At 43.7% G+C, this 23282-nt stretch overlaps 1 protein-coding gene across 4 annotated transcripts in view; it reads right to left on the bottom strand.

The window, feature by feature from the left end:
* The window catches only part of znf469 (zinc finger protein 469), a 134604-nt gene that overhangs the window by 68025 nt on the left and 43297 nt on the right, over positions 1-23282 (bottom strand). The window lies entirely within an intron of this gene.

The following is a 23282-nucleotide window of genomic DNA, read 5'->3' as shown; positions in this document are numbered from 1 at the left end:
AGTCAGACAATGTACTATTTAACTTCTTCCAGTTCCCCGGATTAACTTGACTAAATGCAGCAGACTTGCATAATCCTTAAGATCACAGAGCCGTCTTCAGTATTGCTTAACCCTCTGGAGTCAGTGGAAGACACTCTCACTGACTGGGGCATGGTCAAATAAATTTTTTCTTATATATCTGTTTTGGCATAAAACTCATCTTAATCTTAGTGTACTTTGTAATTTATGTGAAGTTTGTAATTTGACATCAAAGTATAGACTTGCAAAATGCAGTTTGGAATACTTGCAGAAACATTATAAAAGTACATAGTAAGTACTGGTCTGCTCTTGCCTGGCACTCTATATCTTGGCCTGAGGTGTGAAATGCTTCTGCTATGTTGAAGAGCATCCCGTGTTTTTTCATGGTTTTGTTGCATAGTTAGTCCATATACAGTTAGTCCATGTTGCGTTCTCTTAACATCTGTAATCACACATGGTCCAGCAGATGAATCATCCGGTGCATTTACTGCCCAGAGCCCCTGCTTAGTCACAGCCCCGATCAGGGTCAAGGAATGACGTGGCTCTCATTCACGTGGGCCACAAATAGGGCAGACACACAGCTCCCAGGCATAGCGAGGTGGTCAACAGTGCTCAGCGACAACAGAACAGCGCCAGCCAGCTAGCCAAACGTCTTACAAGCTAATTTAATAAGAGTACTTCTGTACTAGTGATTCACGCTGTAATTTGCAAAGAGGAAAAATAAGACAGGCTTGGCAAAACAAGTCTTGAAAGAATCATCCATCCCTCTTATCCAGCTTCTCCTGGTCAGAAGCACAACTGAGCCTCGAGTGTCTGCGTAAGAGTCAGTGTTTCCCAGAGTTTAGACCGAGGTCAAAAGAAACCACAGACTACTTCACTTTGAGGGAAAAGCATAGCACACAACAATGTTTATCAAGGCATGTCAAATTCTCTTTGGAATCTTTAATCATCCCTCCCTAGAGAGAATTGTCGTTTGTGCAGGTGGAAATACTGTAGGCTGAGGCAAAAATCAATGTCCTCACAGTGCATCCATGAAGCGGAGCAGTAGGTCACTGCAAAGTGTGAATCGGAAAGAGAAAAAACGACAGAAAAACAAGAGCCCGGGAGAATCTTCTCGGTGTTAGCAAGGCAAAACTCAAATGGTCAATGAACAGGCCAAGAGCGTATATATGTGACGTTATTTTCAGCAGAGTTCCGAACAGAAGCAGAATGCAGGGAGTGAAGGCCAGGTAGTGGTTTCGATCATCAGGATATGGAGAATCGGGCAGAGGTGGTATCAAAGCTGCACCAAAAGTAAATCAGAAAACAAAAGGAGCTCTTTAGCAGGTGAGGAAAAAACTGGTTGTGCGAGTCAGAAAAAAATGAAGGCCGTTAGAGGGTCTATATTTCACTACAGGCCTGTACAATCTAGTAACAACACAGCATTCTATCATCATATGTTAAATAAATCAAATATGTTAGCCACAAAAGCTTTATAAATGTCAAATAAATTAGGTAAGCCACAACAGTGCGGTTTTGATGAACTCTCTCAACTGTATCCAAAAAATCCAAATCAAATATGATGTTATCTATAGTTCCTTCTGGTTCATTATCAAACAAAGTACTGGAACAAACTCATGCTATGATGTGATTAGCCACTGGTGTTACTTTAAAATTAGGATCCATGTTCGCTCATCAAATTTTAATGACTACTAGTCATGTTTACAGATTTAGGTTAAACATAGGCCACCTTGTGGTAACTCCAACCATGCCAGTGGACAGGATGACCTTTGACCTTCAGTAGAAACAGAAACATCTGCATCATTGCCGCAGAAGGTCGCAGGGAAGATGTTATTTTGCACTCATGTCATATTACACAGTATCACAGTTTCTTTTCTTCACATGAACCCTGTCTATTTACTGAAGCTTAGACTAGCTGAGCAAAACAAGATTTCTACTCTGGCTCCAAGTCACTTAAAGCCAAGGCACTGCCCCCAGTTGCAGCCCTTCTTCCCTGAGTGGGGTTATAGCCCCACAAAGTATAAACAGCAGCCCCTATTACTGGAGACACAAACCAGTCCTTCTGTTAGTGTACCGTGACTATGGCAACTCAATTTCATTAGAGCGTTATCATATTTAAAAAAATAAACTGAAATAAGAACATGAGAAAAAGACAATTCCACCCAGTCGATGTTGCAAGCAAGTGTTTGGATCAGAACAGAGCATTATAACTCAGTTCCCAGGACAGCAAACTTTACCACAGTAGTTGTGAATCACTTTGGATATGTGCCTATAAAGAATAACAATAGTACTAAGACAAGCGACTCACAGCCACATCCATCTGATCCCAGTATGACCTATCTGTCCATTTATAGTGGCCTAACTTTAGCGAGCGTCCATCTACACTGACAAATCCCTCCAGTCTACACCTAAGAAGGCATACAAACCCTAAGGGTTCATGGGAAAGACAAACCACGATGGAAGAGGGCAAACAGGAGCACATGGACAGTAGAATGTCTGAGCAAACACACACAGCGCATTGAGGCCCTGGGAGAGCTTGCACGCCTGCCTTATATTATCATGTAGACAGGGGGCATTAAACGTGATACATTAAAAAAGCAAGCAGATGGGATACACAGATAGGTGGAATAACTTACACAGAGCAAGAATATCTGCCCAAATGTTAGAAATATTTTTTTCTATTCTACAACATCATTTAATTTAGATGGTTAAATTTTTCATACATTTCCCTGACCATTTTCCATCTATCTCCTGGCTGCTCAGGGGTACACACATGGATGGAATGCCAGTTCACAGCAGGGCACACACACACCAATTTGCCTAAATTTGTCACAGGGCAAACACACACAGGGCACACCAATTTACCTAATGTCACCTAACTGTAGGAGGAAATCGGAGTACCTAGAGGAAACCTGCAGAAGACAAGGAGAACATGCAAATCCACACAACACAGGGAGAACATGCAAATTCCACAAAACACAAAGGAGAACATGCAAACTCCACACAACACAAAGGAGAACATGCAAATGCCACACAACACAGGGAGAACATGCAAACTCCACACAACACAAAGGAGAACATGCAAACTCCACAAAACACAAAGGAGAACATGCAAATGCCACACAACACAGGGAGAACATGCAAACTCCACAAAACACAAAGGAGAACATGCAAACTCCACACAATACAAAGGAGAACATGCAAACTCCACACAACACAGGGAGAACATGCAAACGCCACATAACACAGGGAGAACATGCAAATCCACACAACACAGGGAGAACATGCAAACTCCACAAAACACAAAGGAGAACATGCAAATGCCACACAACACAGGGAGAACATGCAAACTCCACACAACACAAAGGAGAACATGCAAACTCCACAAAACACAAAGGAGAACATGCATATGCCACACAACACAGGGAGAACATGCAAACTCCACAAAACACAAAGGAGAACATGCAAACTCCACACAATACAAAGGAGAACATGCAAACTCCACACAACACAGGGAGAACATGCAAACGCCACATAACACAGGGAGAACATGCAAATGCCACACAACACAACACAGGGAGAACATGCAAACTCCACACAACACAGGGAGAACATGCAAACTTCACACAACAAAGGGAAAACATGCAAACACCGCACAACAAAGGGACAACATGCAAACTCCACAAAACACAAAGGAGAACATGCAAACTCCACACAACACAGGGAGAACATGCAAACGCCACACAACACAGGGAGAACATGCAAACTCCACACAACACAGGGAGAACATGCAAACGCCACACAACACAGGGAGAACATGCAAACGCCACACAACACAGGGAGAACATGCAAACTCCAGAGGGAGGGGTTTGTACACCTTGACCTGGATGTGTTAGGTACAGTCTCACCCATCAAGTAACCACGCCAACTTCCTACCCTTCTAGATAATAATTTTTTTTGAATGTTCAGGGTGTACTTCATCCCCTGCAGTATCTGCCTGGTCATCACTGGCTCTTCCTTCAAAATGAAGGTGAAATAACCCCAGTGGAAAATGACATTGTCCTGTATGTGTTTCCTCTCCTCTTACACACAGTATGCTAATCCTACGTTAAACAAAATGTCAAATATACTCACAAAGGAAACTATTTAAATGGGTTTAATGACATTATAAATCAAGCTTATTGTATGCTACTGGATCACAGTTTGTATATTCTGTCTTAAGGAACATGAATCAAGTCATTAAAGGGGAGAAAAGCACATCAGATGTAGGACACAGGTCCCAGCCATGCTGCAGACATGCGGTAATATGCAGCACCATTGTTAGGACCAGCAGCTAGAAAATACCCAGAGAAACATGCTAAAGTGCTGGAGAGTAAGTATGAGAGCAGATGTCTGACATAATGAGGGCCAGTTTGGGTACATCTGCTGCCAGCTGCTGCCATATTTCTGCAGTGGGCAATTTACATGTTATATCATTATCCATCTATCCATCCATCTAGGGCTGACTTCTAATAGTCGAGGATTCGACGATTCGATTCGTAGACGTCTGATTCGACTATGAACCTCATAGTCGAATAGTAGGAAAGTGTTATGTAACCAATGAGAAGCAGCTAGAGGTCGACCGATATATCGGCCGGCCGATATATCGGGCCGATATTTAGCATTTTTTAATGTATCGGCATCGGCCGATATCCGAGTGCACTACGCCGATTTTCAGACAGGCACGTCTGCGGGCAGCCCAGTATTATTGTTGCTGTGGAACACGTGACCCATGCTGCCTTGTGCAGGACCACAGCCAGAAGTTTTGGAAGAGTCCTGGGATAAAACAGTAAGGCTTAAATTCTGATCTTTCAATGACCTGTTTATTTAAGTAGTTTGCTATGAAATGTTGCTTTAAAAGAAAACACGAATTACGCTATTGGGAACTGGGGTAATGATAATGAGCCTTCAACCAACTGTAGCTTACAGGTAACATTAAGGATCATTGATTCTAATATAGGGTGACCAGATAATCCATGTCAGGGAGGACACTCTGAGCTAGGACAGGAATTGTAAATTACCATTTCAATTAAACGGACCTGGATTTCACTTGAGCACTCAGCTCTTGCTGTGTGCTGATTGGTCAGTCTCCTATAATCATGCATGTGTCACTAATGCTAATGTGAAACAGCTGGATGAGTCTTTCAGTCAAGGAAACAAACCAGTCAAAGCACAAGAAGAGCTAAACTATTTAGCCGAGCACAGGAGCCTTTCAATTAGAAAGTAGTTTGTAAAACCCGAAGTAGCTCAAAGTGTCCTCCCTGACATGGATTGTCTGGTCACCCTATTCTAATAGAGTTCGTTTTGTGCGCTAATTGGTGGGCTCACAGACGTTTTTTAATCGTTAAAAATCATTTTAATTGTTAACATTTTAATTATTACCATATCAGCCCGATGTTATCAGTTATGTTTTTTTCTTGTGTCGGAGAGTTTCACTCTGTGAGTGTGTGGGGCGGAGCAGGCAGCGCTCTCAAACACCGCAGCGTGTGTTACTCTGCCCCGATCACAGACAGCGCCGTCCTCGGAGACACAGAGCTGCTAAGAACAATGCATGGCGGAGAAAAGTGTTTGTTCAAAAGCGTGGTTACCATTTACTTGAGCTGATGCTGACAATGGTCCTTCTGTGCAACTTTTTTTCATTTGAGACCGGAGATTCAAACAATTTTTCAGACGTCTAGATAAAAAGTGCATGACTTTGCGCAGTTAGTTTCCTCATTAAATATGTCTATCCTTTATACGGGCTTATACGTAGACAACGTCACAATCACTAGGGGCTTATGTTGTCCTTGCATACAAGGCTGTGCAATACGACAGTTATTTTATTTTATTTTCCGGGATCACTAGATTCTGATTGTGAATTTGGCTTTAAATGAATAAAAGGTATTTTTTACACACCATGTTTTTCTTTTAGTTTTTTTTAACTCTTTTGTTTGAAATGGAAAAAATCTAGCTGCTATCTAAAAAAAAAAAAAAAAGGTTCGACTATCAGTCGACTACGGCAAAATCGAACGAATCAGATTCGACTATGAAAATCCTTAGTCGAAAACAGCCCTACATCCATCCATATGTAACAATGACTCCAGAACAGGAAGAAAGTGAAAGTCTGGAGAAAGAGGTGAAGAGGAGGTGACAGGATGCCAGTTTGTCACAGGGCAAGCTCTCACATATACAGTCACATTCAATAATACATTATTATTGTAAAGTTCTGATTCAGTACGACTGACAACCTTTTTAACTGATAGGATGCAGTAACTCCATCGAATAAACCTGGTAATCAGTTACAAACTGCAAGACCAATTTCTGTGTGACTATTTTATTACGATTTAAAAACTTTTTTGATTTGCTAAAAATCTTCCAGTAATGAGGAGCGTTGACAACCACGTGGAATGAACTTGAAGATATGGTTCCTGACAAGAAAACCTGAAAACCAGAGCGCACAGCTGACCACACAAACTTCTCAGTCATTTTATTGCTTGTCCTGGATGAGTTACTGAACCAGGGACAGCGTGCCTGCCTAAATCTGGGTCCCCCGAGATTTCTCTAACTTAATGTTCCATCAAAAAGGAACATTTGGAGGGGGGGGCACTTCCTCTGTGTTTGCCTGGGGCTCCCCCTTTGTATGCAAAAAGGCATTTTTCAAGGGAGGCAGTGATTTCAAACATGCAATACAATCCTATAACACAGTCATTCAATCCTGTGAACTGCTTTGCAACCAAAGCCAATATGTTGTATAACATAAATCTCAAATTCATATTTCCACAGAAAGAAATCTATATAGGAACCAAGGTAATGAGAGAAACAAGCAAAGGAAGCCTGCGGGAAGAACGAATGGCCGGAAGAAGGGAGAGTAACAGGCAAATGTGTCAGTACTGCTGACCACGAGCCGCAGGGTCCGAGAGGCAAAATCTTCCGTTAGAAGTGGCCCGTCCTGAATTTGAACCACAGACACCACATAGAAACAACCGAGAAACTTACGGCAAAGTGCTATTTACATTAATCACTCTTAGCGAGGGAGAGACAGTGTTACTGATACCTACTGATACCACCCTCTACCGGATCCCACCGGTTTCCTCCTCTATCCAAGGCACGTCTATCATTAATCAAAGCAAACGCTGAGGGGACTTTAGGTCATTAACGTGTGTGATGTGCTGCGTGTAGAATTTACCCTGATGTCTCCTCAGGGGACAGAATCTACAGAGGGCAGGACTCTGTCCTTTCACACGACAGAGAGCAGCAGAGACACAACCTGACCAATGATGGACACTGAACAGCAGCCACCAACTTGTACCCTGGTCTAAAATGAATAAAGACGACAGCATTCCTACTGCATGAGACCAAATGACCTCTCACCACCTCATATCAGGCACCATTTTAATTACACTCCACTCAGTCATAATACACATGAAACGCTCAATCAGCTTTAACCCATCTTCTTAATGACTAAGAAGTGCTTCAAAGTGACGTACAAGTACGAGCACAGCGCGGGGTCAGCTAGTGTCAGTTGGGGTTAAAGGACGTGCTTAAGAAACACACTGCTGGATGGTTACACTGTCAATCATGAGGTTCAAACACACAACCTTCCAGACATGGGTATGGATTCCTATCCTACTGGGGTAGACACCACCCCGGCCCTCCCACTCGCTCATTATAGCAGTACATTATTCTACTCAAGTATTCTCCCGTCCTTCATATAAACTGCCCAGGGAGATATCCTCTGCACCATTTTAATACATATTTCATGATCCAGTGTACTGTAATGTTGCTCATTACCTTCTTACCACATGCATTTGTTTGACAAATGAATAGAAGTGTTTCATTATTAAATATTTTCCATGCACTAATTGCATATGCTGCATTTGCCATAGTGGGTATTGGTTGTTATAAAAACAGAAAGCCTTTCCAAATAATTAGCTTCTCAGGAAAATGTCAAACTAAATAAAGCAGTATTAAGAAACCAGTTATCCAGTGGAAACTGCATATAAAAACAATTTATTTGAAATTTCAGTAAGTTTAGTTTTGTGCTTATTTTCTGTGCTGACTTTCAAAGTATTGTGTGACATTTGAAGTTTACTTGTTTCACACTATGCAGTATATTTTTTATAAATTACTATTTTACCGATTTTTATAATAAACTTTACAACTCAGGAACATCCATCTGTCATTGGTATAATTAAAAAAAATAAACAAACTCTTTAGAAAAGCAGTTTCCTTCTGTGTCTTTGACACGTACGCTCCAGGTGCCCTTGATATAATCATTCTCTGCTTAAAGCGGATGACAGCAGACTAATTTATTTGCACTTTGTGGAAGAGGCTAGGATACAGGAGGTATCCAGGTAGCTGCTACACAGTCATCTCCGAAAGCAGAGTTCCTGCTGCAGAGTTCCTGCTGCAGAGTTCCTGCTGCAGAGTTCCTGTTGCAGAGTTCCTCCTCCTTTCATCAGTGCTTGTGGTTGGGTGCTTCCAGACATCTGTGGAATGCAACTGTGAGGTTTAAAAACTGTGCTGACTTCAGTCGACTCAGAACAAAGAGGGCTGCCAATGGATACCACGCTTACGGGCCCCTCGTAAATCCGGAGAAGCCCTCGGAAGCGACTCTGAATTCTGACTAAGAGCAAACCCATAACACAGAACTGTTTGTCAGATTTGACCTTTATGCAATTCAGGTATAGAACTGCAGTGAAACCACATCATTCGTTTAACCAAGCTAACCCATGAGAATATAATAAAAGCCAGGTAAAGATTACGTGTCTACAGCCAAACTGTACAGGTCCTTGAGTTAGAACTTCTGTATGGCAGCGTGAAGATGAAGCCCCATACTTTACAATAAGTGGAACGATGTGGAACCAGTGAAACGTCACAGGAGCACATAGACCTTCCATTAAAGAAAACAAACCAGATTCACGTTTACGGCGACAGCTAATTGCTTTTCCTGAAGCCGTAAATGTTTTTCCCCGACGTCCTTGGAACAATTCAGAATGGTGGATGATAACGCTCAGTTTAATTCGGGGTCATTTCTGTACACATATGGTTATGAGATTGACAGTGGCAGCACATGGGAGCAGATTCCAGTTCAGATGAGAACCCAGTTAGCAAACAGGCCCCCCTGTTTTCCTTTCACGTTCAGGTCCAGCGGCTGCCATCAAGTCCGGCAAGAGTGATACAAAAAGCCTAAGAGCCATGTAAACAAAGGCACATGGTTTTGTTTAGGTAATATCATCTCATTCCAAATATGCATTGTTTTCTATATATGCCTCATTTTGTCCTTATCGGGCCGTTTTGTGATAAAACAGAAAAATGAACTGTATAGTATCTAAAGCTTGGAATCCCTTCCTGGGACTGGCAAGACTTTTATTTATTCACCACAGAAGGACGGACCTTTGGAGAGACATTTCAGTACTACGCAGTGAGGGCAGGCAGACTGCTGAACACGCAGCCCGGACAGTCAAAAAGCAGAGGCTAAACCCAATTAGCAACAGAGCCAGACCCCCGCATCTAACCACAGTGCTTTAACGCAGCACCCCCAGGAGAAAAATACTTAACTTTCAACACAGTAGATACACATTTTAAAATTAAAAGCATTTTTCCCAATAAATAATGGAGGCCCAAAAATTGATGAGCTGGAGAAACAAAAGCTCAGCCAGAGGTATGAGACGAAGAGGCACGTGGGACAGAGGGAGAGAAAACAGGGGTGAGGGGTCCTGCTGCATCATTCATATCAAAAAGCAATCATCACAAGTCATAAATACAGAGGGACCTTCATGTTAGAAGGCGGAAGATTCTCTGGCTGCCTGTTGCTGTGACCAGACTAAATAAATATTTAGAGATGGGGAAGAAGAGGAAGCACCGGCTAAAGATTAACCGTGAGGAAACATCTGTATGAAATCCAGCTGCAGAATCTGCTTTCATCAGGACCGCCAGCCGCGAAAAAGCCTGCAAACGAGCACCGGTCATCAGAATCCCATCTCATCTCTCTGTGACTCTTCTTCCCATAGTGACGTTCACCTCGCATGTCCCCCCCATGTCTGTGTGCAGCCCATGGACGCTGCCTCCACCAGGCCCAGTAAGACTGTAGCCCTAACAGCCTGTAGGAAAGCATGTGCTGACTGGCAGAATGGCGTCTGACAGCCAGCGACCATTAGACATGCAAGCAGCTGTTAGGAGGAATGACTTCAGCAAGCAAAACAACTCGTTGACTTAAAGTGCACCCTCCTTTGTAAAAACAAAGTCTATGACGTTCCACTGAAGAACTCTGCTAGTAACATCTGGCCACTATGGAACCCCCCCTCTGGGTACATCTGGCATATGGCACAGGAGGGGTTCAGATAGCAGCACGACCAGCAGGAGACACAGAACTGTGAATCTGAGAAGGTTGCCTACATTTTACCTTCAGGGACATTAGGATAGATGGTTACACACATTTCCGTCATACCCAGGGAATAGGTAACATTCTAGAATCTGGTGGGGAGATTCCCAAAGCCACCCAAAAAAGCTGGAATTTTGTCATAGACTTTCAACATTTGGCAAGTTTGGGGACGGCCCCTTCCTGATCCAACATGACTGTGCACCAGTGGACAAAGCAAGGTCCATAAGGACATGGATGAGTGAGTCTGGTGTGGAGGAACTCGACTGGCCTGCACAGAGCCCCAACCTCAACCCGATAGAACACCTTTGGGATGAAGTAGAGCAGAGACTGCGAGCCAGGCCTTTTCGTCCAACATCAGTGCCTGACCTCACAAATGCTCTCCTCAAAGAATGGTCAAAATTCCCATAAACATACTCCTAAACCTTGTGGACAGCCTTCCCTGAAGAGTTGAAGCTGTTATACAGTAGCTGCAAAGGTTAGGCCAACTCCATATTAAAGCCTATGTATTAAGAATGGGATGTCATTAAAGTTCATGTGTGTGTAAAGGCAGGTGTCCCAATACTTTTGGCAATACAATGTAGCGAACCACCTGCATTAATGCTGTAGCAGCATTATTTGATGGCGCTATGAACAGGAAAATATAACGGTCATGTGGCTCAAACAAGCGCTATGTCACTTTACTACAGGAAGAAATCCACGGCCAACATGATTTACACAAGTCTGCTTCTTTGTTTTTTACAGTAACAACATTCACAAAAGTGAACAGAAATATTTATGTGCAAACTAATTAATGTGCAAACTCAGCAATCTGGTCCGAAATTAAATATACTTTTAAAAAATCATAAAAGTATCACTGTATTCCCCAACTACCCAAGTGACCCTTAAAGTCACGTAAGTTCTTGATTAACAGGACAGCAGAGATTTCTGCATGGCAAGATGTTAGACATTAAACCCTCCATCGAACTGAGAATTCTCCCAGAGTTTACGTTCCATATTTCAAGATGAGGAAGGATGAGAAAATGGAGTGGAGTGAGCCCCGGCGCATTTAGCTGTCATACCTACACATCTAAGCTCAGCGTCGCTTCAAGGTTGTGTCCTAATTTATTTGCTCATCCATCGTCTCCCAGGAATAAGCATCAGGTATTTGAGGGATGTTTGAACAGCCAGGCGGCCATACAATACTCATGTGGATGGAATGTGTAAGAAGCAGGGCAGCACCAGGCCACGTGTCTAAGCTATCAAACGGCATATATGAAGCATTCCCACAGACAATGAGGGCTTTTCAACACACAGCCTCCCCTGGTCCAGTTGGCACAGAGGTCATGACCTTTTACCACAAATACTAACATCTGCAGGGCTCATTATTACGTTACTGTCGGAGGTGGACACCTCGAGGAACCCTGCAGCTAACAGGCTCTACCACTAAGATATCTGTCCGTCCCAGCTAAACCATCGAACCATCATTGGTTATTATTATAAATCCATCCAGTTAACATAGCAAACTGATCACATGGGATGCAAAGTATAAAGATTAATGTGGACATGGTTTACCAAAATGCAATCGTCATGATATTGAAGGACAAAACTAACAATGGCTTGTGTACTGGGGAAAGAGCAACAGTCAGGACGGCCAGCAGGTTTACAGTGGGTGGGAAGGTACACAACTTTACAGACTCTGTAAAACAGACACGTGTGGAAAGTGAATGAACACAAACCAGCCACCCAAGTCCCACAATGGCGAAGTTTCCCATAACAAAGCCTTAACTTTGCAACTTCAAACACTTTATCAAGAACATTTCAGTGTAAGGCCCCATAATGACATCATTTTTGTTTTGTAAATATTTCATAATATCTCTGAAGGCCGTTCCTTTCTGTTGTAGACAATGTGAAGTAGCAAACCAAATAGCTCAGGAATTACATCATCTGTCATGGTCACATGATGGAGGTCAGGATCTATGAATCACTATGGAGCTTATGCGCACCAGGCCTTACCAGAACCCCTCATTTCTGGTTTTACATCTCTGACCTGTTTTTTTTTTACTTTTCAGTATTACGATAAATGACACTGTGAATATTAGTGGTCTGAGCTTTGTGGGTGGGCTTCTACTCATCAATAATTCTTCCCGTGAATCTTCATGGCTGCACGCTGCATAACCAGGCATATTAAGCAAACTGAAATGACCATGCCAGCTTCTGTCAAGCAGTCAGCCACACTGACCTGCTGGGAGACACTAAAACTTTCGGTGTGTGGAGGCCTGAAATAAACACACAGCATCTTTAAAAGAGGCTAAAACCAAGCCATTTCGCCCTATTGTGTCTTATTAATAAAATTAAACTAATCAGTGGATCAGATTTGCTTTTTCCTCTGTCTCCTCTGCTGCCAGTTGGCTCAGGGAGATCGTCTGTTCTTCCCATTCCCAGTCAGTACCGAGCTCCTCCAATTTCCTCCAGGCCAGGAATACGGATGTGAGGATATGGGGCCACAGCGCTGCCAGAGGGCCGGCGCTGGCATTTCCTGCTGGAAGAGACTCTGCGCCTTCCTTTTCGCTTCCTCCTAGGACTGGTTTAAAGCCATAGTCAAGGCACAGAACACCGTAACAGAATAGAAGCAGACGGTGTCTAAGGAAAGCTGCATGTCTGTATGCACTACAGGAAAAAAGTTATAATCAGTCACAATAGAGCCTGGAAGGCCATCTTTCTGACCAGAAACCAAAATGCAAGAGTGATAGTGGGGGGGGACTAATGCAGTAGTTACGGTAACTGGTGTTTGTGACTGGCTGAATGAAGCAGGAAGCCATGTTGTGTACCCTACTGGGAGGCTCTTCAATGGGAATGATTCCAGTAAAAGATACAGCAATAAAGCAGAAAAAAATTCTAACAACAAGCTAAGAAAGGGTCCTAGAGACATGCAGATTGCTGAACTGGTGTTTCTGACTGGTGTTTCTGGGAATTGACTCCAGGCCCCACTGCCCTGTACTGCAGAAGCAGCACGGAAAATGGATGTATAGATATGCAGAAGGCCCTACATAAATAAACGATACAGTAATCGACCGCCAAGAAGGACAAGTCAGCCATTAGTGTTGACATTCGCACCAGCGCTGAACGAGGTCACAAGGGCACAGTGGAAAGAGCACATTTCATCACTACACGTGCAGCAATAGACAGAGGCACGTCCCCTCCCACACAATCACAAGCAATAATTTAAATTTGAACAAGAGCTGCAAGGACGCTAAACACAAAGGCATTACATGAATCACTAAGGATTCTGGAAAGTTCAAAGTTTAAAGCTTCAATCATCTGCTTGTGTTTCCTCCGGTGCATACCTGTATCAGCCATGCCTGGGTACTCTAGTCCATTGATATATGACCGTTTTATGTTAACATAATTTAAGATGCAGTATGCATTCAGCTAGGACTTGTGGGTTTTTATCAATAGTGACACAAGGGCACATTCAGGTGAGGCTTTGATGAACACCAGAGAGAAGGGGGTCTGATCACAGACGCAGAGACTCGACCTTGGTGGCCCCTCACACTGCTCCGTCTGGGTCACGAGCGTTTCTGTCGAGACGCCCAGAACGTGGGAACATGGGGTCACAGGACCCTATTGGAACTTATCCATATTTTAACTGCTGTTGGAAACGCTTTCCCCAGATGAACGCTGGCCGCTGAACCTTCAGACAAAAAAGTGACTGTTGAAATCTTCTTTGACTTTGGCCACATTTAATTTAAAGCCTCGATCGTTTGCCCATATTTATTTATTTCTGAGACCCTCAAGTACATGCGTGGCTTCTGATAGGATGTTACGGCCGCACACACAGGCATACACACACAGAGTAGACAGGGTGTCTCGCAAGCTGAATGGCCTGAAACATTAGCCCTGATTCCACGAGGGCAGGAATGTGTGCAAGCGCCTACAGCGGAGGCCTACCTGTCTAGATCATGAGTCTATTAAGCCCCATGCATGATGTTATTATGAAGTTTCACTGAAGCCACTTATAAATGGCATCGGGGGCCTGTTCATGCACGCCGAGCAGATGTGAATATTCACCCCAAATAAGAGTTCATTAGCACACACCTGCCGGAGGAAGACAGAATTTTATTCCCCCATCAGAGTGAAATCGCTTTCAGCAAAGGGGGGGCCTCATTAACACACACCCCCTGCCTCAGTAAGCACACACCTGTGCGTACCTCCATTTGTATTGCTCCCCTCACCTAGGTACTATGGTTCGGAATCACGTTTTAATAGGACATAAAGCTTCTACAAAGAACACTTGCAATTCAATAGATAGATGTCTATGAAGACTTTGCTAATGTATCCATGGAAACTATATTTTCTAGTATATGAAATACCAGTATACATCTAGAAAAAACGGACACATCAGTAAAATTAAAAGTGTTAAGAATCCTTCTTAGAATGGATATATGGTGTTACAAGTCATCAGAAATATTTCAGGGAAACTCACTGGAAAATTACAGACCGAAACCTGAGGCCTGAGACCTAACACCAGGCCTGAATGATGTATTTCAGTCAGACTTCCGGCACTGCAAATACCACGCCATCTGTGGTCACTATAGACAGGCCTACTTGAGGTCTCCACGGCTAATGTAGAAAAACACTGACTTAAATACATAATTCATCATTTACGGAAGCACGGCACAGAAGAGACCGTTGTTGCCTGCACTTATAGAAAACACGTGTCGTATAAGATCAAAGCTGCACACTCTCCACTTTGACACTTTAAAAATAAATCCTACACATGATAACATGTGAAGTATCATATCATCTTCCTGGAAGGCAAGAACTAAATACGACAATTAAATACAGCTCTGTAAGAGCCTACAATCAGCCTGATATTTTGCTACAGTGGGCCTGTAAGGTTAAAGCCAAAATGTGCTACCGTCTTTCTTCACGCCTGCCATCTTGGGATCATCCACACATAAGATTTTACTCATCTTTACACTTCACAGCACTTGATCACTGCCAAAGGAGGAGTTCTATGCACATATGCTCGTAAGCACCCTGTGACTGGCTTATTGAGTGCTCGATTTTCATATTCATTCCTGCCCTCCTGCAGAGGTATTCCAGAAGGGCAGAAAGGCCCAGCACTTTCCTCCATTCTTGTAGATGTTGATTTTCTCCATCATTTTTCAGGTGTCCTCAACCCCCCGAGGTATAAATCCTCAGCTGTGGGCTCTGGGATGAGGACAGGAAGGCCAGGCTCCTCAGTCATCTTGGTTCCTTAGTCACTGGGATGAATTAACGTTTGCCAGTTGTTTCATTACCACCAGGATCAGCTGTATTTGCAAAACAGAGAACTTCTACATCTGGGACCAATGCTTCTTCAATCAGATTTATATTCAGCCAAAAAAATTTTCTCCCCAGATATTCTCTATCAAAAACACACTTTACCCTCTTGTACACAGTTCATTATTAAATATGTATAGAGTTGCAAAGATTTTTGATGTTTCACGCATGATTAATATCATCTTGGGTAAACTAATTAGACGCACTTATAAATTTGGGAAGAAGGTCTTTGTTACATGAGCCAGCAGTAGTTTAATTAAGTCCTTTCCAAACAGAGCACACACTCAGAGCCAGGTCATTTCCAAGAGCAGATTCACAACAATCCTGCCCAACACCACTAAACACGCCGCCTCACATGCAGAAATGCAAGAGCGGCACACAAACCCAATGGCATAAGCAGAGCTGGAGGCATCACATCCCGTATCGAAGGATGTTTGGAAGATAGCAGTCTGATATCATTATGTGACTGATATCACTATGTTTGTAGAAGCGTGTTTGGAAGATAGCAGTCTGATATCATTATGTGACTGATATCACTATGTTTGTAGAAGCATGTTTGGAAGATAGCAGTCTGATATCATTATGTGACTGATATCACTATGTTTGTAGAAGCATGTTTGGAAGATAGCAGTCTGATATCATTATGTGACTGATATCACTATGTTTGTAGAAGCATGTTTGGAAGATAGCAGTCTGATATCATTATGTGACTGATATCACTGTTTGTAGAAGCATGTTTGGAAGATAGCAGTCTGATATCATTATGTGACTGATATCATTATGTTTAGAACAGGATGTTTGGAAGATAGCAGTCTGATATCATTATGTGACTGATATCACTATGTTTAGAACAAGATGTTTTGAAGATAGCAGTCTGATATCATTATGTAACTGTATCCCTATGTTTGCAAAAGGATGTTTGGAAGATAGCAGTCTGATATCATTATGTGACTGATATCACTATGTTTAGAATAGGATGTTTGGAAGATAGCAGCCTGATATTATTATGTGACTGTATCCCTATGTTTGTAGAAGGATGTTTGGAAGATAGCAGTCTATTATTATGTGTCTGATATCACTATGTTTGGAATAGGATGTTTGGAAGATAGCAGCCTGATATCATTATGTAACTGTATCCCTATGTTTATAAAGAATGTTTGGAAGATAGCAGTCTGATATTGTTATGTAACTCATATCACTAGTTTGCAATAGGATCCTTTGAAGATAGCAGTCTGATACCATTATGTGACTGATATCACTAGTTTGCAATAGGATGCTTTGAAGATAGCAGTCTCTACAGCTCTACAGCAATAGAGTGCCATCAGTGACAGAGTGTGGGCAGAGCAATATGAAAATAAATAAGGGAATTTGGAACAGAATACACATGCAACGTCCACAGACCTCAGAAACTCAGCTATGACTCAGTTTCTGCGTTTCAACAAATAACCCATTGTCCGCAGACTCCTCCTAACCTTCCGAACACCCAAAAATAAACTTGGGCACATCAAAAAGGTGCCGACTCAAAAGGCATCTTTGAAAGGAAGCTTATTTCCAGAACAATATTTAGAATGATTCATTATTCAAGCTCATGGGCTGTTTGTTGTTCTGTCAATCCAATCACATTTTCGGCAAAGGCGATGAACGGCCCCTTTTTATGAAATGGCGTGCTGTATGTGTCACAGCTTCCACATGAAAGCTAAAGGGGGATAATGCTGAAGCGCTGAAAAATTCACAAGGAGCGGCAGTATTTCTCGAGCATTTTTTAATACCGAAAAGCTCAAAAAAACGGAGCAGCTAGCAAAAGTAAGAAAGATGTATAAAGAAACCCAGAGTCCAACTCAAACCAGGATTAGCAATAAAGGAGAAGTAAAGGAAAAAACAGGGATTAAAACCTGGGGATGACAGGTGGAGGGCTGCCAAGAAAAGAGGGAGGGGGATGGATGGGGGTGCGGAAGAAGAGCCACCGGCCGCGGAAAGCTGACAGGCCGTCTGTTTAAACTGGCTACACCAGGCCTACGTACGTCAAAAAGAAAAGTGTGCTCAGAGCAAACCCTCAGCAATGTGGAAGCAATCAGGCCCCTGTGTGGCTCCCCATACTATAATTTCATGCAAATTACACAAAAGGCTCACGCGTTCATCGCTCTGCCGCAGGCAACGGGACCGGCGACGATGACGGAGACCTGTCTGGGGTGCGGCAGCTGATCGACGCTCCCCAGCCAGGGCTCACATGGACATACAGAAAGATCTGCAGGTGGTGCAGTGCTTAAGGAGTGGTCCTTATGTCTTTCTTTATTTTTTTTTATTGGCTGGCTCTATGCTTGGATAAAGAGAACTGGTCTAAAAAACTTTCAGAATATTAATTGAAGCTGTTCAGTTCGGGACAAAATGAACTGCAGATTTTAAATCCAGCTTTTGCAGTGCAGAACACAGTGTTTTCCACTGGCATCGGTAAATAAGAGCTGGTTCAGGCCCCTCAGCATGCAGCTTCCAGCCTCCGTCCCTCCCTCTGCATATACTGTATAGATACTGAAGACAGATAGATAGAGGTTTGCAGATACATCTAATGTCCTTTCCCAGCCTGATAGATTAGCTGTAGCTATTAATAGGTAGCGGAGTATATAAGTCATTTTATGTAGCCAAAAATTCAAAAAGCAGCAAATCTGTTAATTTTGCAGTCACCTACAAACATTCCCCAGATAAAGACAGATAAACAGGCAAACACCCATAACATAGATATTTTTCCAGCTGTCTGTGGCTTCGTTGACGCCTAACCCATGTCAAAGACACTAGATTACCAGATTACGAGATGATCTCATATGGCACAATGTCTCCTACAAGTAAACATTCACCTTTTGCTCACCACTGCACCCAACCCCAGTTATTTGTATTCAGGGGAGGGTCCTTATGAAGTCAGAACAAATATATTTATTTTCATGTAATGAATGTTTAATTTTAACAGACTTCTCATTTGAATACCATAAAAAACATTCATCTTGTTTCCTAATTAAAATCTAGCCATTCACATGTACATAGAGAAATAGCACGGGTTCTTTGCTGACCCCTACAGGTTGTGTTAGTAAGTGCAGATTTCTCAGTACACATTAAGTGGGCCTCGAACCAAGCCAACAGTTTTGTTTTCTTTATTCTTCCATGAACGACACTGAACTAACACCCCCTGTGATCGCCACTGTAATTAGCTTGTCGGGCAAATATTTATTTTCCGCATGTATAAAACGGCCCAATGTCTTCAGTGCACCAAAAGCGTGAAGATTTCACATCCACTCGCTGGCATAAATGCTGCGCACCATGGAATAGCGCATTTAGAGAGCAAGACAGGGACGTTATTATGTCCGGGGGCCTTCACATAGACCCCGCCTTCATCCTGCCGGCGAATGAAGGCCAAACCCCCCCCCCCCATCTGCAGGGGCTTCAGACAGGCCCCTGTGTCGTTCTAGCCTAGCTGTTAGCTTAGAAGAAATCGAGATAGATGGACAGATTTATGCTGTGTAAATAGTCCAATCAAAAGCCACACGGAGGCTGAGAGGTGTCCAGTCAACTCCAGGGAGTCGTGAGTTTCCAGCAACAGCATTTGAATCCCACTATGCTCCCAGCGAGCAACAGGCTAATTGAACAGCTGTAGCTCTTCCTTCTTTCCCCCCTCATTCTGGACCATATATTTATTTCCACCTCCGCAATAGTCATGGGCAAATTCTGAGGAAACCACACTGCCACCGCCCAGTGCTGACAGACAGGTCCTACGACATCCAACATCCTCACCACTGATAGCGAGAGGCCAATTCCCCAGCGTCAGCCATGTAACTTAAGCCCGTAAACGTAAGCAGGGGACCCCGTGAAGTAACTTAAGTATGGCTCCAATTCCATCTCACAAGCTCTGAACATGTCTTTGCCATAACGGCATTATGCTGGGCACATCGGTCCTTTGAAAAAGAATATGGGACCATCGTGTGATCTCTAACCACTTATTCGAAAAACAGCTTTCAGACCAGATCTAAGGCAAGTTTTGTGCTTCAAGTTAACATGAAACTATACTCAGTTTTTTATGCATATATTTTAATTTTCTCTATTTTACGATGCACTGTCCAGCTATGAGAGTAAATAACAGCTTCGTTCCAAGCAACTCCCAACTTCCAGCCTTTTCGAAAAAGCCAAACCCCATCTAGCCCTTGTCTCTCTTTGTATGTTCTCTCGAATTATTTCAAAGTCTCTTTTTTGTAAACTGTGTATTTCATTTCAGCTATTCTGGGATCCAGCTAAGTCATATTCCTCTCAGACTTAGTCCATAATTACACATTTAAGTTAATAGTTCACTAACCATGCAGATTTTATAGCCAGTTCTCGTAATTTGCACAAGAATGAATAAGCTCAAAAGCTTTTAGCCTGCGAGTCTAAAGTCAAGCTCCTTTTTAAAGTAACGCAGCTGAAGCGGAGCTAGCTACGCAAAATCGGCTGCCTTTCTTTGGAACACCATGTATTTTGACAGACCGATTACGTATTAACAGGCTTTTGCATTAAGCAAAGGAAATGCTAAGAAATCGTGCCTTACAGATCAAATTATACTCGCTGGTACCAGGCAGGTTTGGATCGCTGACCCGCGTGTATTGAGATCCCACAAACCAAGGAACACTGTTTATTTGACTAATAGGAGGGTATTACATTTTCCAAACCCATCTTTCAGATCAGTATTCATTCTAATCCCATGAAAACAGCCTTATAAAGTGAAGAGGATGCACTGGGAACTGACGCTTGGAGGGGACTTTGGATTTTCCAGTGCCTGCAATTTTGAATTAGTGGAAACTATTTTATGGAAATGGAAACAGTCGTGCCCATCACCTTCTCTGTTCCCACTTGACTTTTCAGAAAAACGTCCACTGAATGAGCCTCAGCACCTCAGAGCCTCCTCAGCCGAAAATGTGTTCAGTCCCTGAGGAGGAGTGATATCATGTAAACAGCGGGGCCCCGAGCATGACCCGGAGTGCTCTGTCCCTGAGGAGGAGTGCTATCATGTAAACAGCGGGGCCCCGAGCATGACCCGGAGTGCTCTGTCCCTGAGGAGGAGTGCTATCATGTAAACAGCGGGGCCCCGAGCATGACCCGGAGTGCTCTGTCCCTGAGGAGGAGTGCTATCATGTAAACAGCGGGGCCCCGAGCATGACCCGGAGTGCTCTGTCCCTGAGGAGGAGTGCTATCATGTAAACAGCGGGGCCCCGAGCATGACCCGGAGTGCTCTGTCCCTGAGGAGGAGTGCTATCATGTAAACAGCGGGGCCCCGAGCATGACCCGGAGTGCTCTGTCCCTGAGGAGGAGTGCTATCATGTAAACAGCGGGGCCCCGAGCATGACCCGGAGTGCTCTGTCCCTGAGGAGGAGTGCTATCATGTAAACAGTGGGGCCCCGAGCATGACCCGGAGTGCTCTGTCCCTGAGGAGGAGTGCTATCATGTAAACAGTGGGGCCCCGAGCATGACCCGGAGTGCTCTGCGCAAGCCCAGTGACAGGCCAGCGCATGCTGCCAGCACCTCAAGAGCAGCCAGGAAAATGCTGGTACTTGGTACACCCGCTCTATGGGGAGGGGGGCAGCCAGGCCTGGGGGCGGGGCCCCTAAGAGGAACACGTGAAATAAACACAAAGAGTGGGCACTAACACAGAAACAATCACTCACAGAGATGCACGTGCACACTCACTGTGATTCATACACACCTGACGCAGACACATGCGTGACATAGATATGAAACAGTACAGCACACCAGCACTAATGGTATATGATGACCCTGATGGGCAGGGTCTAAGCTCTGTGAAAGAGGCCTGGGCTCAGATGCCAACTCCGGAGAAAGGCTGAGGGAAAAACACATTGCTTTCTGTAGATGGATAAAGCCCTCAGGCATTCATGCCAGAAGCAGCAGTTTTATTGGAACCAATCACGTGGCTGTAAGTGCGCTGTAAGCCAATCACTAAGACAAGGCACTAATTGTGGCAAATGCAAGAAATATGTAGAGAATCGTCATCATAACTGTTCTAGAATCTAAAAGTCTAAAAGGAACATGGAAAATAAAAACTGCAGATAAACAGTCGGCATGCTACACAGTGTCAAGGGGATGTCAGAAAGGCAGGTAAAAGATTATAGCACAGGCCAAATGCAGACAGCACTGAGTCAAAGATAACAATGGGATTATTGGTACATTCCACATTTGCTTTTGATCATGGAAATGCCAGCCAATTATTACTGTAATTTAGACATTTTGACATTTAGGATGAAATGGAAGGAATATCTGCTCACCCCTGGATTTCAGCTTAGACACTGTGTCTCTGAGAAGTTAAGAATGCGACAAACAACAGCACATTGGCCTGGAAATAAATCAAATAATTCGGCTTTATTTGGAAAATCGAGAGCATGTCTAAAAATATAATCACGGTAACTGAATATTCTCGGCGGTCTCAGAGGAGAGAGAGTATTTAACTGGTGATGGTTCAAACTCTGGCTTTGGAATCTCCATGAAGAAGGGCTTCTTTGTGACTGCGCTGCTTCAGTAGCTGGCCCTGGGTCGGCAGGCGGGCAGATTCTCTCTGGAGGAGTTGCAGCGGACAGTCCTCAGGAAAGGCAACATCTGAGATGACCACATGTCTGGATAAGCATCAGGCAGCCAGAGGAACACAATACCTGCCCAGCATTTCAAGAAAAGTGTATTATGTCCTTTGTGCCTCAATGTAGGTCTGCCCCCCCCCCCCCCCCTCCCCAGTGGTGCTCATGTCAGGCCAGTGCAGCCGAAATGTGGCCCAGAGTGACAGAAATATACAGTGCTGCCATCAAGACATCATGAGTCACACGCTGGACAGACTTTAAATGACGGCTTGTTTGCTTTTTTGAGTGGTGGATCAGACGACAAAAATATTTTTACATGCAGAACACCTCATAAATACAGCACAGGCTCACTGTACGGTCCTGCACAGGTACACACTAATGCGAAACGCGCCCCTGTGCCTCACATCATAAATACAGCACAGGCTGACTGTACAGTCATGCACAGGTACACACTAAAGTGAAACGCACCCCTGTGCCTCACATCATAAATACAGCACAGGCTGACTGTACAGTCATGCACAGGTACACACTAATGCGAAACGTGTCCCTGTGCCTCACATCATAAATACAGCACAGGCTGACTGTACAGTCATGCACAGGTACACACTAATGCGAAACGTGCCCCTGTGCCTCACATCATAAATACAGCACAGGCTCACTGTACAGTCATGCACAGGTACACACTAATGCGAAATGTGCCCCTGTGCCTCACATCATAAATACAGCACAGACTCACTGTACAGTCATGCACAGGTACACACTAAAGCGAAACGCACCCCTGTGCCTCACATCATAAATACAGCACAGGCTGATTGTACAGTCATGCACAGGTACACACTAATGCGAAACGTGTCCCTGTGCCTCACATCATAAATACAGCACAGGCTGACTGTACAGTCATGCACAGGTACACACTAATGCGAAACGTGCCCCTGTGCCTCACATCATAAATACAGCACAGG

The sequence above is a fragment of the Paramormyrops kingsleyae genome, chromosome 13 (genome assembly GCF_048594095.1).
Source record: "Paramormyrops kingsleyae isolate MSU_618 chromosome 13, PKINGS_0.4, whole genome shotgun sequence".
NCBI classification, from domain to species: domain Eukaryota; kingdom Metazoa; phylum Chordata; class Actinopteri; order Osteoglossiformes; family Mormyridae; genus Paramormyrops; species Paramormyrops kingsleyae.
Note: the sequence above shows the minus strand (reverse complement) of the source record. Positions and strands in the feature narration are given on the sequence as shown.